General features: G+C 32.9%; 1 long non-coding RNA gene across 1 annotated transcript in view; it reads right to left on the reverse strand.

Moving 5' to 3' along the window:
* Positions 1 to 1,304: 1,304 nt before the first annotated feature.
* LOC141507443 (uncharacterized) overlaps positions 1,305 to 13,412 on the reverse strand; it is an 83,709-nt gene continuing 71,601 nt past the window's right edge. Inside the window, exon 3 of the long non-coding RNA XR_012474138.1 lies at positions 1,305 to 3,420. This is a non-coding gene — a long non-coding RNA (uncharacterized LOC141507443). The remainder of the gene's footprint in view (positions 3,421 to 13,412) is intronic.

The raw sequence follows: 13,412 nt of genomic DNA on the forward strand, positions 1-13,412 counted from the left end.
TATGTACCAAATAAATATAACCAATGTTCTATACATAGAGAATCTACAAGAGAAAGTGATGAGCAATGGCCTTACACTATGACCTTGCTGATATTTTTTGTCTCAAAGGATCAGGTCTTAATCTGTGCCTGTCTGAGCCTCAGGGTAGATATATGCTTCATACAGGCCAGATTGAAAAAAAATGTTAAGTTTAATTTTATAATGGTATTCATTTGGTTTAAAATTTTTTAAAATGTTTGGGGCTTTAAAAAGTTAGTTAAATATTAATAACTAAAACCAAGCTTAGAGAAAATTCTAAATAAAAAATTACAGTATTTAAAGATAGGACCTTATTTGCTCAATAAGCAAATATAACTAACCCAAGCTCAGTCAATCTTCTTTCAAGCAACACATAACTTGCCAAAGCAGACAGAAGCCTCTTCCTTTTCTAAATTTGGTGTCATCAAGATGCTTCCATTGATCTAATATATTATGTTAGCACCATGTCTGTGGCATCTTTTTGGCAAGAATGATTACAGCCTCCGCATTCCTCACCCTACCATCTGTGTTCCTTGCTCCTTAGTCATAAGGAGGCAAATTTAAGTGTTGTTCAACATCCCTATGGAGCTAATGAAATAGTCTTATTTACTTTAGAGAAGGTTAAGGATTTGGATCTGTTTTCTAAAGGGGTATAAGAAGAAAATAAAAATAATTTGTACACTTATAGAAGAATGCTTTCATACTTGAAATTTATCTCTCAGTATCTTTTGAATTCTAAAGGAATAGTTTTAGCTTTTCTGCATCATAGAGTCACTAGAAAACATTTAATAATAATGTTTAACTCTGATTATCAATGATATGCTGACTATATAAATATTATATTAATATATGAAATATGTCTGTATATATGTACATATATATGTAGAGTACAAGGCATATTTTTGATTGATAATTTGTGATATCTTTGTTCCATTAATAAATTTTCAGCTGTTAAACTCTACACCGTTGCCTTATTATCATGTAGGGCTTATCCTGGGTTTTTGAAACTCAAGCTCTTGTAGGTCCTTTGAAACTAGAAAGAATTTAAGTGTTGGGAACAGAATTGGGAAAAAAAAGTATTATCAAACATAAATGCAAAATAAAAGTACCAAGATTCATAGAAAGAATTGAAAGAGGTGATGCAAAGTACAGCAAGTGGAGTTAAGAAAACAATAATGCAAGAGGAAAGAATAGCTGCCACAAAAAATAAAAATAAATATTGCAAAATAAAGTTATTAATGTGAAGTATTGCATGTATTGTTAGACTTTTGTTAAAAAGTGTTTTCATAAATTTTGCTTGTTTTTTTCTTTTCTCTTTTTCTTTAAGTAATCATTGTATAATACAGTTTTCTAGATTTAAAATCAATCTATTAATCAATAAATTTTGTACCAACCCATATTTCCACATCATAATAGGAATCAGCTAATAGTTCTTCATTTAACTTAACAAATATTTTTCCTTACATAATCTTTCTATCCCCATTGATTTTTAAATAGTTCTTTACATTGATATTTTATACAGTACTTTTTTAATAGTTGCTCATTTAGTGCTGTTATTATTTCCTCTTCCATTTAAAATTCTTCTCTTATACTTCAGGGTAGCATGAAGGTAGGCTAGACTACCCAAAGATTATATCAGCATGGTACAAAGTATTCAAAATCTAGACATTTTTTTGAGAACAATACTAATATTGACTATATTGCTGTAAAGACTGCATATACATTTTTTTAAATGCCATTCTCTGGTCCCAAGAGTTCACATTCTAATAGAAGAAGAATCAAAGAGAGTCAATTCACCTTGTGGTCACTCTTCCAGAAGATTCTATCATTTGTTCTAGAACAAAAGATGAAAAGACATAGACATATAGGAGCATGGTAAAGTGCAGTAGGAAAGGTTTGGTCAAACAACTGAATGCAATATAAAAAAGAAGCATGGCCTGGTCTGCTGTTGAAGTGTCTAAACATATTAGGCTAGTTAATTCAGTCACTGCTCAAGATCACCAGAATTTTCTTTTAATGGATGGATGGATGAATTTCCCTAAGCACTAGAGACAAGGTTCTTTATAGAAGGTCCATTCAGTTGAGAATCATTCTGATGGTCAATGAAACATATCTCTTCTCATCTTATGTGTCCATGCCTTCCTTATCATTATCAGAAAAGATTCCTCTCAGTTTTCCGGAATTCTAATTCTAGCTCTCTGAATTTGGAATCCATAGGAAATATGGATCAGAGCTCAGTGATATTTTTTCTTGATCATAAATCTCAGATGATTTGCACTGCTACTTTTACACAATTCTTGGCAGGCAATGTATTTCAGTCCACTTATAGAGATTCATAAAACACCCAGATATATCTTATGGAATCATTTGTCTTGGTGACTCAGAAACCATAACAAAGCTAAAGGAGTACTCTCTGTACAGTCATCACAAATCAATCTGTTGATCTGGAATGGTGGTAGAAAATGGCTATTTCTCTATATATATCCAAGAAGACATTTGGTTCATATAATTACAGACATTAAAAAGAAAAATCAATCCAAAAATGAATTTAGAAAGGAACAATATAATCACCAATAGACTGCAACATTAAAATATTGTTGCTTGTCCAAACCTTTAAATGTCTCTCTTTTATTTCTTGTGTGTATTACATTACCCACTATGGGGTAGCATTTTAAAAGTCAGCCAATTTGGGTTTTTGTGGGCTTTTTTCTTTTGAATGAAAATATATTTTTATCAAAAGATATACAATTACAAACACACATTTATCATCCTGAGCAGAGTATTACAATTCTATTCAGATAGCAACTTTTGTAACTTAAAGTTTCAATAGAGTTCTGCAAAAAGAGACACCATCAGTTCCAGTTAAAGCATTTGAAGATTTATTGGAAATGCTTCCAAAATGGCTCCATTGATCCATAGGATAGTGATAATTGTTGGACAAAGCATTTATGGTTTTCTGCAGCATCAACTGCTTTGGAGAACTTAGTAATCATCTGAAGTTACTCCCCATGAATGATTACAGTTTTCCTTTGGGCATTCAATGCAAGCCTCATTGATTTCCTCCATGATTTATTAAGCAAGGACACTTGTGTGCTTAAGGGACAGAATTCAGATTTTCCAGGAATATATTCTTTTTGAAAAATTGTCTTGAAATAAGCAGCTATACATAAGAATATTAAAATGTACCATTGCTCATTGATGGGCATGTTACCCAAAATCTGTATCTCTTTCAACCAAATATCTATTTTTGTATTCAAAAATTTTAGAACTCAATATGCTAAGATAAGAAGGATAGAAGGTATCGACATACGTACAGAATCTTGATTTTTTTTTCCATTATCACAACTGGGGCTTATTTCTCAGTTAGTCAGGCCCAATCTGGGATAATCCAAAACCAGATATCTGAAAAGTAACAAAATATTAGAACAAAAGAGGTGATCAGGAAAACCAAAGTGGCACTAACTAGTGGTAGGAAATGGGGACCAAGTCATAATAGTTGGGGTTCAGGGGTAAGACTCTTGGGGAAAGGTAGTCCCCAAACACCTAGCATACTAATTAGGATGCCCAGAGACATTCTAGTTAATAGAACTTGAATTCCGTTACCAGAACCATGATACAATGAACTGTGTTGTTACTGGTGCTGAGCAAGAGGGAAAAATATGTCAACAGAATGAAAGTCCTTGCCCTCAAAATGCTTACATTTTAAGGGCAAAAGACAAAATATAAAAGGTAAGTGAAAGAGGAATGTATGGCGGGGGTAAGTTCTAGGACAAGCCAGTCAGTCATTCAAAAGAGAGGACCACAAGAGTGGACAATACCTCCAATGTGAGAAGTACACCAGAGTGGACTGGCTTTACAGTGTTGATGAGGTTTCTATAACATGATAGAAAAAATCCTATAGATATGAGACAGCTGTATAAGTTGGAGGAAAATGAAGAAATGTCAGAAGTAGGACTACAAACTGTGCTCACCTAATAGGAAGTCATTACCTTAGATCTCCTTATAATTCATCTATAGAAATAGAGACAGTGGGGCATGGGTGAAGATTAAAGGGATATGAGACATGCAAGCATTGCCTCACATCCCTGTCTTAGGGATCCTTTCCATAATATATAAACTGCTTTTGGTGCAGATATATGAAGATGCTTAAGACAAAGGAAGGAGAAATTATGAGCCACTGAATGGCTTGCACTGTCCAGATGTCAAAGGAAGAACATAAAAAGAAAAAGTAAAAGGAAGGAGCATACTCACATTCATGGATAAAAAGGAAGAAGAAAAGACAGAAAATGAATAATCAGAGTCATAAGACATAAAGTCACAGAAAAACTAGAGGGTGGAAGTTATTTTAGAAGACTATGTATATCATTATTTCTTCATTTCTCTATTAAAGATTTAATTTGAATAGTTACTCTTCCTTTTTCAGATCTTTCCTATTATAAATCTATCCTCTACTAATGGATATTCCTAAAGAATAGGTTTGACTAGGTCACCCTCCTCACACAGTTCCCCTTGTACTATGCCTTCCCGACCCTCTAAAAAACAATCTCCAGTGGTTCTGTATTATATATAGAACAAATATAAAATTGTCATTTTAGCAATTAAAAGTCTTTCCTTGAGCTCAGGGAAATGAATTTTCCTGACTCCAGATCTGACACTTTATCCACTGCACATCTAATAACTATAATCTAAAACATTTTTAGCCATTCCAGTCTTTTCTCTTCCATATACTCTACAATATAGCTACGCTGCCCCACATGTTTCTCAGACACAATGATTCATCTCCAGTCTTTGCCCTGACAGTGCTGCTGGAAAGTATGGTAATCAGAGTGCTGCAGAGCTTGAAGTCAAAAAGTCCTGAGTTCAAATGTGGTCTCAGACACTTACTAGCTATGGGACTTTGGGCAAGTCCCTTAACAGTGTTGGCCTCAGTTTCCTCAACTGTAAAAGGAACTGAAAAAGGAACTGAAAAACTACTCCAGCATCTTTACCCAGAAAACTCCAAATGGGATCACAAAGAGTCAAATATGATTGAAATGACTGAACAACTGGACATTTGCAAAAGCTATTCTCCATATTCCCAGAATGCTTTCTCTGCACTTCTGCCTCCTAGATTCCCTGGCTCAAGACTCAGTTCAATTCTGACCTTCTATGAGAGGCCCTTATGCCCTCCTCACTTTACCTCGCTCTGATTACCCTCTATTTCAACTCTATATATCTTGTATGTAGCAGTATTTTGCATTAGAATGTGAACTCTTTGAAGGCAAGGGCTATGTTTTGTTGTTGTTTTTCTGCTTTTTATACATCTCCCAGCACCTAGCACTATGTGTCTGACACATAGTAAGATTTTTATAAATGCTTGTGAGTGATTCTTGTTTGGAAAGGAAAGGGAAATTTTTAAAAAGTTGAGCAAAATTATATTCAAAAAGAATGAAAACAACAAATGACAAACAATTCTTTTTTTCATACATTCCCTTTTCCTATATTCTTCCCTTTATCTCCCTTCTCCCCAATATAAATAACAATATCCAGCTGCAGATGGACCTGTTCTGCTTTCAGGTAGAAAGCAATCAGTGTGTGGTCTAGTACAGAATTCAGCTAGAAGGTCACTGAACTAGATCATTGCCTATATAAAAAGGTTAATGAAAGTACTGCCTGCTGTGAAGAGTGCTTTGCTTTATGCACAACTGATGCAAGAAATTTTAATAATAAATGATAATTAGTCTTTCAATAATATATTTCACAAATAACACAGATTTTGATAGCATATTTCTTTGAGGAATAGAAATACTTTACAAAGCATAAGACTTTACATACATAAATGAGATCGCTAAAATAGTATAAACTGGAATATGAAGAAACCAGGCAGTATTTCAATCAAATCAAAACTGATAGTCAGAAACAATCATTATTGCTAAAAAGAGACAGGACCAATGCCAAGTTTGTGAACATATTTTTACTATATTTTTAATCAATGAAGGCGAGGTATTTATATTTATTATTCAGGTAAATGGTGTGGAATTAAGATAGAATCAGATATTTATGGATCACATAAAGACTGAGAAAACCATAAGTTAACATTGTTTATGTTGTATAGTAGTTTTGTCTATTTTTTATACTTTTCTTGTTATATTTAAGCTGGTATAAGACAGCTAGGTGCCACAGTGGATAAAGCACTGACCTTGGAGTTAGGAGGACAGGAGTTTGAATCCAGTCTCAGACATTTGACACTTACTAGATGTGTGACCTCGGGCAAGTCACTTAAACCTGATTGCCAAGCATCAAGGGCCATCTCCAGTCATCCTGATTCATATCTGGCCACTAGACTTAGATGGCTCGGGAGTGAAAGTAAAGTTGGTAATTTAGCATAATACCCCCCTCAATCAATCTAATTCTCATGTTTGTCATGGCAACACCTCCCTGAGGTCATGGTCTTCTGGGAAAATAAAGGATATCCTCATACTGAAAATGACTAATTTTTAAACATAATTAACTCAAATGTGTATGTACAATATTCATCTGACTTTTTACCACTGAGGGGAGGGGTGTGGGACGGAAAGTGGAAGTAAATATGTAACTTAAACATATACACATATGCATATGGATGAATGTTGAAAAACTTTCATACATGCATCTGGAAAAATAAAATATCCATTTAAAAATACTATATAGAAGTATAAAAGTATTATTCAAATGCAAAAGAAAAGAAAATGAAGGACAAACATAAACTGTTCTAAGAGTTTTGAGGGCTAAGAGTTTGACTTCTCCGGGGTGAATTATTGTATTAATTTTCTAATTTCTTAATTATGACAATAACTTTTCTTTCTGGTGTCTCCCTTCTCCATTGTATCCTCCTCACAGCTGCCAAAATCATCTTCCTAAGATAAAGCCTGATCCTGTCAATCTACTCAAAAATCTTCAGTTGGGTCTTGTTTCTTTTAGGGGAAATAAAACAAACTTTTATCATTCTGGTATTTGAAGCTTCAGCTCACCTCAAACTATTGTTCATTTTACTCTGGGGCTTGAGAACATGAAATGTTGCATGTAGATTTAAATACTGGTTTTACAACATGAAGTATGACATTAGGTCACTTTTCAAACTCGGGTTCCTTATCTAAAGAAAATACTAATCTAGGTAATAAAATTACAGCTCTAAATCCTAAGATTCTCTTGAAGTCTATATAGTATATAGCAGTTCCTTTTGGTGTGCAAAAGAATGAATCAAGGTCATTGCATTATGATTATCAAGGTAGTTTTAACTGTGCTTAAATCTCTTAGAGAAACTATAGATCTAATGGAAAAAAATGGCTTTATGGTTAAGAGACTTGAGGTTTGGTCCAAGTTATTTTTTTCTGAGTTAAATTTAAGAATACTTACATTTGACTTGATCAATCTAATTGATTAGCAGTGATCTTACAGGAGTCTGTAGCAATGTAGTAGATCTGGCATTAAAAGACTTGATTTTAAATTCCCACTAACTTGTTTTGTCACCTTGGGCAAATCATTTAACCATACTCAATCTCAATTCCTCTCTTATAAAATTGGGATAAAGAAAAAGTTATTCAAATGAGACAATATATGTAAAGAAATAAATGACTGGTTTCCTCAACTACAAATTGGAGAAAGGAAAGGATACCCACTCCAGCCACCTCACATGAGGCCCCAAATTTGGCCTCAGACACTTGCCACTTACTAGCTGTGTGACCTTGGGCAAGTCACTTAACCATGATTGCCTCACATCCAGGGCCATCTCTAGTCATTCTGATTTATATCTGGACACTGGACCTCTGGAGAAGAAAGTGAAACTGGTGACTTAGCACAACTCTCCCTCATTCAAATCTAATTCTTGTGCTTGTTATGGCATTATCTCCCAGATGTCATGGTCCTTCTTCAAAAAGAAAGGACAAATATTATTGAAATAAGAAAAGAAATAAAAGATAATGTGGAAAAACAAAAGTAATAAATACTGAACTGTTATTATCTATGGAATTCTGGAAAATATCTTATTGTCTTACTATAGAGTGGTTTTCCTCTCATCCTGTCAAAGAACTTTTCTTATAGAGTTCTAAAGATTTGAATTGGGGCAGCTAGGTGGAACAGTGGATAGAGCACCAGTCCTGGAGTCAGAGAACCTGAGTTCAAATTTGACTTCATACACTCAATAATTATCAAGCTATGTGACCTTAGGCAAGTCACTCTTAACACCATTGCTTTAAATAAATTAAAAAAAAAAGATTTGAATTTCTCCTCCAAGAAGGATGAACGTCTGGAATATAAAAAGTAAGGATAAAATAGTTTTGTACTTCCCTTTTACAAAAACCTACCCAGATTACCATAATACACCAAATAAATATTCATTCATTTAATTTAAATAACCAATCTGTATCAAAGCAAAGTCTCACCTTTTTCTTCACTAATAAAAATTATTTATTCTGTAGATGGATGGTTAATTGCCACCAGGGTGGATAATTGACTTTTCACTTAGTTGACCTTCAGATGTCTTTTCACATATATTTTCAGGTATTTTGTCTCTTTCCAGGGTTGATATAGTAAATAAGGACTTTGTTCTTCAGCTGCCTCAGTTTTTTTAATTGTAATCTCAAAGTTACAAGAAATCGCCCATGCCATAAAGTTAATTGTATGATTGGAATCTACATGCATGTTTGAAAACCTGTATTAGGGCAGGAAAATATACCTGATGCCAGAAAACTAGATAATCTCTAGAGTTGGAAAGTCCTTACTGCTCCCTCCTTGCAGTTGGAAAAACATGAAAAAACAAATGATTCTACCAGAGGGTGCTGGGGAATAACAACCATATCTTGCTATAAGATATTCAGATTCACTCAATAATTTTTATCTATTTAGCATAGACCAAATTCTATGTATGTACTAGTTTAGGAAATTAATAAAACAAAATTGAAACAGTAGCAATATTCAAAGAAGATATATTCTTGTATTTATTTATTCATTCATTCATTTATTTATTTTGCATCCTTATGCACATGCATATTTTTAAGTTACAAAATTTCCTTCCACTCTCCCTCCCTCCCCACCCCCTTCTCTCAGCAGCATTGTACATACACTCTTTTGATAAATATGTTTACAGATGAGTCATTTTTGGTGTGAGGAATTAGGATTAGGGGAAAGAAATACATAAAAGATAATTTTTATAAAATGTTCATCAGATTTTGAAGAGTTATTTTTTTGTTTTGTTTTATTTTTCTTCCTCTGGATGGAGATAACATTGTCCATAGTCAATCTAACACAGTTGTCCTAGTTCTCTAAACTTCTGAGAGGAGGTACTTCCATCAAGGTTGATCATCTCATAATGTTGTTATTATGTTCATTGTTCTCTTAGTTCCCCTTCACTCAGCTTCAGATCCTGTAAATTATTCCAGGCTTCTCTAGAGTCTAACCATTTATAGTTTCTTATAGAACAATAGTATTCCATATTGTTCATGTACCATAATTTGTTTAGCCATTCTGCAATTGATGGGCATCCCCTCAATTTCCAATTCTTTACCACTACACAAAAAGAGCTGCTATGAATATTTTGGAACATGTAGGACTTTCACCATTTTTTATAATTTCTTCTAGATATAGCCCTACAATTGGAATTGCTGGGTCAAAGGTATGAACAGTTTATTGTTCTTTGGGCATGGTTCCATATTGCTCTCCAGAAAGTTTGGATCCATTTACAACTCCACCAGCAATACATCAATGTCCCAGTCCTCCCACAGCCTCTCCAACATTGATCTTCTCCCCCCCTTTTTTCTCATTTGGGCTAATCTAATATGTGTGAGACAATACCTCATTGTTGTTTTCATTTGGATTTCTCTAATCAATAGTGATTTGGAGCATTTTTTATATGATTATATAGAGAGAGTTAATTTCTTCATTTGGAAACTGTCCATATCCTTTGACCATTTATCAATGACTTGTGACCTTATAAATTTGAAGTAATTCTCTAGATATTTTAGAAATGAGACTTTTATCAGAACTCCTGGCTATGATCATTGTTTCCCAGCTTTCTGCTTTTCTTCTACTTTTGGCAGCATTGATTTTAGTGCAAAACCTTTTTAATTTAATATAGTCAAAATCATTCATTTTGTAGTTTATGGTGTTCTCTAATTCTTGTTTGGTCATAAATATATCCCTTTTATATAGATCAGATAGAATATTTTTTGGTCTATCAATTTATCTATGGTATCGCTCTCTATGTCTAAATCCTTTACCCATTTTAACCTAATTTTCGTATAGGGTGAGAGATGAGAATCTATACCTAGTTTTGACCATATTAATTTCCAGTTGTGCCAATAATTTTTGTCAAATAGTGAGTTCTTATCCTAGAAGCTGATGTCTTTGTTTTTATCAAATAGTAAATTGCCGTAAGTCATTTACTGCAATTCCTTTTAAACCTATACTAATCCACTGATCCATTACTCTATTTCTTAACCAGTAGCATGCAGTTTGAGATCTGGTACAGCTAAGCTACCTTTCTTTACATTTTTTTAGTAGTTCCTTTGCTATTCTTTTCCTTTTGTTGTTCCTGATGAATTTTATTACTACATTTTCTAGTTAGGTAAAATAATTATTTCATAGTTTGATTGGTAAGGACTGAATAAGTAATATAATTTTGGTAGAATTGCTATTTTTATTATATTAGCTCAACCTAATAATGGGCATTTGACATTTTTCCAATTATTTAAATTTCACTTTTGGGGGGTGAAGAGTGCTTTATTATTGTGTTCATACAAGTTTTGGGTTTGTCTTGGGAGGCAGATTCTCAAGTATTTATCTCAAGTATTATTTTAAATGAAATTTCTCTTTCTATGACTTGCTTTTTGGCTTTGATGTTCATATATATAGAAATGTTGATGATATTATGTGGATTTATTTTATATCATGCTACTTTGCTGTATTTGTTAATTATTTCAAGGAGATTTTCAGATGATTTGCTCTGGTTCTCTAAGCATAGCATCATATCATCTCAAAAAAGTGAATGTTTTGCTTTCTCATTGACAGTTCCGGTTCCTTCAGTTTCTTGTTCTTCTCTTATTACTACTGCTAACGTTTCTAATACTATATTTAATAGTAATGGTGATAATGGGCATTCTTGTTTCACCTCTGATTTATTGGAAATACTCTGAGTTTATTCCTAGTTTTTGTAATATTTGTTGATTCTTTCACAAAGATAATATTTATTATTTTAAGGAAAACTCCATTTATTTCTAAACTTTCTAGTGTTTTTAGTAGGAATGGATGTTGTATTTTATCACTTATTCAGTATCTATTGAAATAATCATATGATTTATTGCTGGTTTTTTATTGATATCTTCAATTATGTTGAATGTTTTCCTAATATTAAACTATCCCTAACTACCTGGTATGAATCCTACCTGATCATGGTGTATTATCCTAGTAATAACATGCTGTAGTCTCATTGCTAAAATTTTATTTAAGATTTTTGCATCAACATTCATTAGGGGGATTGATCTATAATTTTCTTTGGTTGTTTTCATTCTTCCTGGTTTAGGTATCAGAATCATGTTGGTGTCATAAAAAGAGTTTGACAGAACTCCTGTTTTTAAAAATTGTTTATGTAGAATAGGACTTAATTGTTCCTCAAATGTTTCATAGAATTTACTTGTAAATACATCTAGGTCTAGGGAAAAATATGTCCTAAGTGAGGACATATGCACATAAAAAAGCAAAGGAAATTCATCCTGGCCTTGGAGGTTCCTGGAACCTGGTGGAACCAGAAAAGTTCTCATGATGAGGAGTTGCTTAAGTTAAGTCTTTTAAAACACTGAAAAATTTTAATAGAACTAGAGATAAACTGTCCTTCTAATTATTCTTTTTTATTTTTTATGTGAATTTTTTATTTATTTAAGGAAATGGGGTTAAGTGATTTGCCCAAGACCACAGAACTAGGAAATTATTAAGTGTCTGAGGCCTGATTTTTGAACTGAGATCCTCCTGACACAAGGGTCAGTGCTCTATCCACTGCATACCTAACTGCCCTCAATTATTCTTTTTTTATGAAAAATAAAAAGATTTATGTGGAACTAATATTTTAAATTTGTAATAAAGATTAGAAGTCTCTTTATGGTTCTTTCATTATACCCTGAGACAAAGGTTATGCCCACAAAATGGAAGAGATAATAGTAATGTCAAATTCCTAGAAAAAGATTAGGGGGGAAAATGTACTTTCTCAAGAGTCCCAGAATTGGAAAAGACCTCAAAGGTCATCTATTCCCATTCATCTCTGAACAGAAATCTCCTCTATAGCAAACCTGCCATATTTCCATCCAGTCTATATTCAAAACCCCCAATGATGGGAAACATATGACCTATTAATGCAGAGCTTTTACTTTGGGAAAGGACCAGTTTTTAAGACATATTTCCTGGTATCAGTCTCAATGGTTTTGTTTTCCGGAGTCAAGTAAAATAACTATGACATTTTTCGTTATGACCACCCTACAAATAATAATTTTAAATAGCTATCATATACCTGGTAATTCTTCAATTACTGTTAATTTCTGTTAATTTCTCTCTGTTAATTTCTCTCCTGTTAATTTCTCTCTGAACCTACCTTAATGAAGTAATGTCCTTTAACATGATCTTTAGAATTCAACACCACACTTCAGATTAATTAGACCAAAATATAACTGAAACAATAACATCATTCATTTTAGATACCATTATTTAATAAATGAAGCAGATTTCAAATAACTTGGGGTTCATGAAACAATCCTATTTAGTTTTCTCACGTTCTTGCTTTTGTGACATTGTTCCTTCTATTATCGTATTATGTTTCTTCATTTTATTAAGAGTTATTTTTGCCACTCATTTCTTCAGTCTGTCTGCTGGTGGACATTTCCTTCTGAAGAAGTCTTTCACTTGGTTTCTTTTCCTCATTACTTAATTTCATTCTTTTACTTTATTCAATTCATTTCTTTCTACTTTGAGGTAGAGAGGCTTAGTCATTTTTTCTAATTCATCTTGTCAGGAGTCTTCCTCTCTTAAACCTTGAAGGTATTCCTCATTTCTTTTTATTTCTCTTCGCTTTAGGAGAGACCTTTACAATTAATTGATTGCAGAATGTAGTTTCAAGAAATATATTATTATCAAATGTTTTTTTTAATTGACCTTTTAAAATTATGCAATAAAAAATCAACTATATGCTTATTTACTGCATCAGTGTTGGGATGATGGTGTTTATTGAAGCATGTTGTTCTTATTTCACCATGCTTTTAGTGGAGAGAAGCAGATAGTTAAAAACAATAAAGATAGTAGCAAAAAAAAATCCTATTTGGATTTAAAAAAAATTCTTTGACTGTCCAATATTATGACCCTGGAGCCAGAGAAGATATCTATGGTATTAAATAAGGGTC

Source organism: Macrotis lagotis, chromosome 1 (assembly GCF_037893015.1).
Source record: "Macrotis lagotis isolate mMagLag1 chromosome 1, bilby.v1.9.chrom.fasta, whole genome shotgun sequence".
NCBI lineage: Eukaryota > Metazoa > Chordata > Mammalia > Peramelemorphia > Peramelidae > Macrotis > Macrotis lagotis.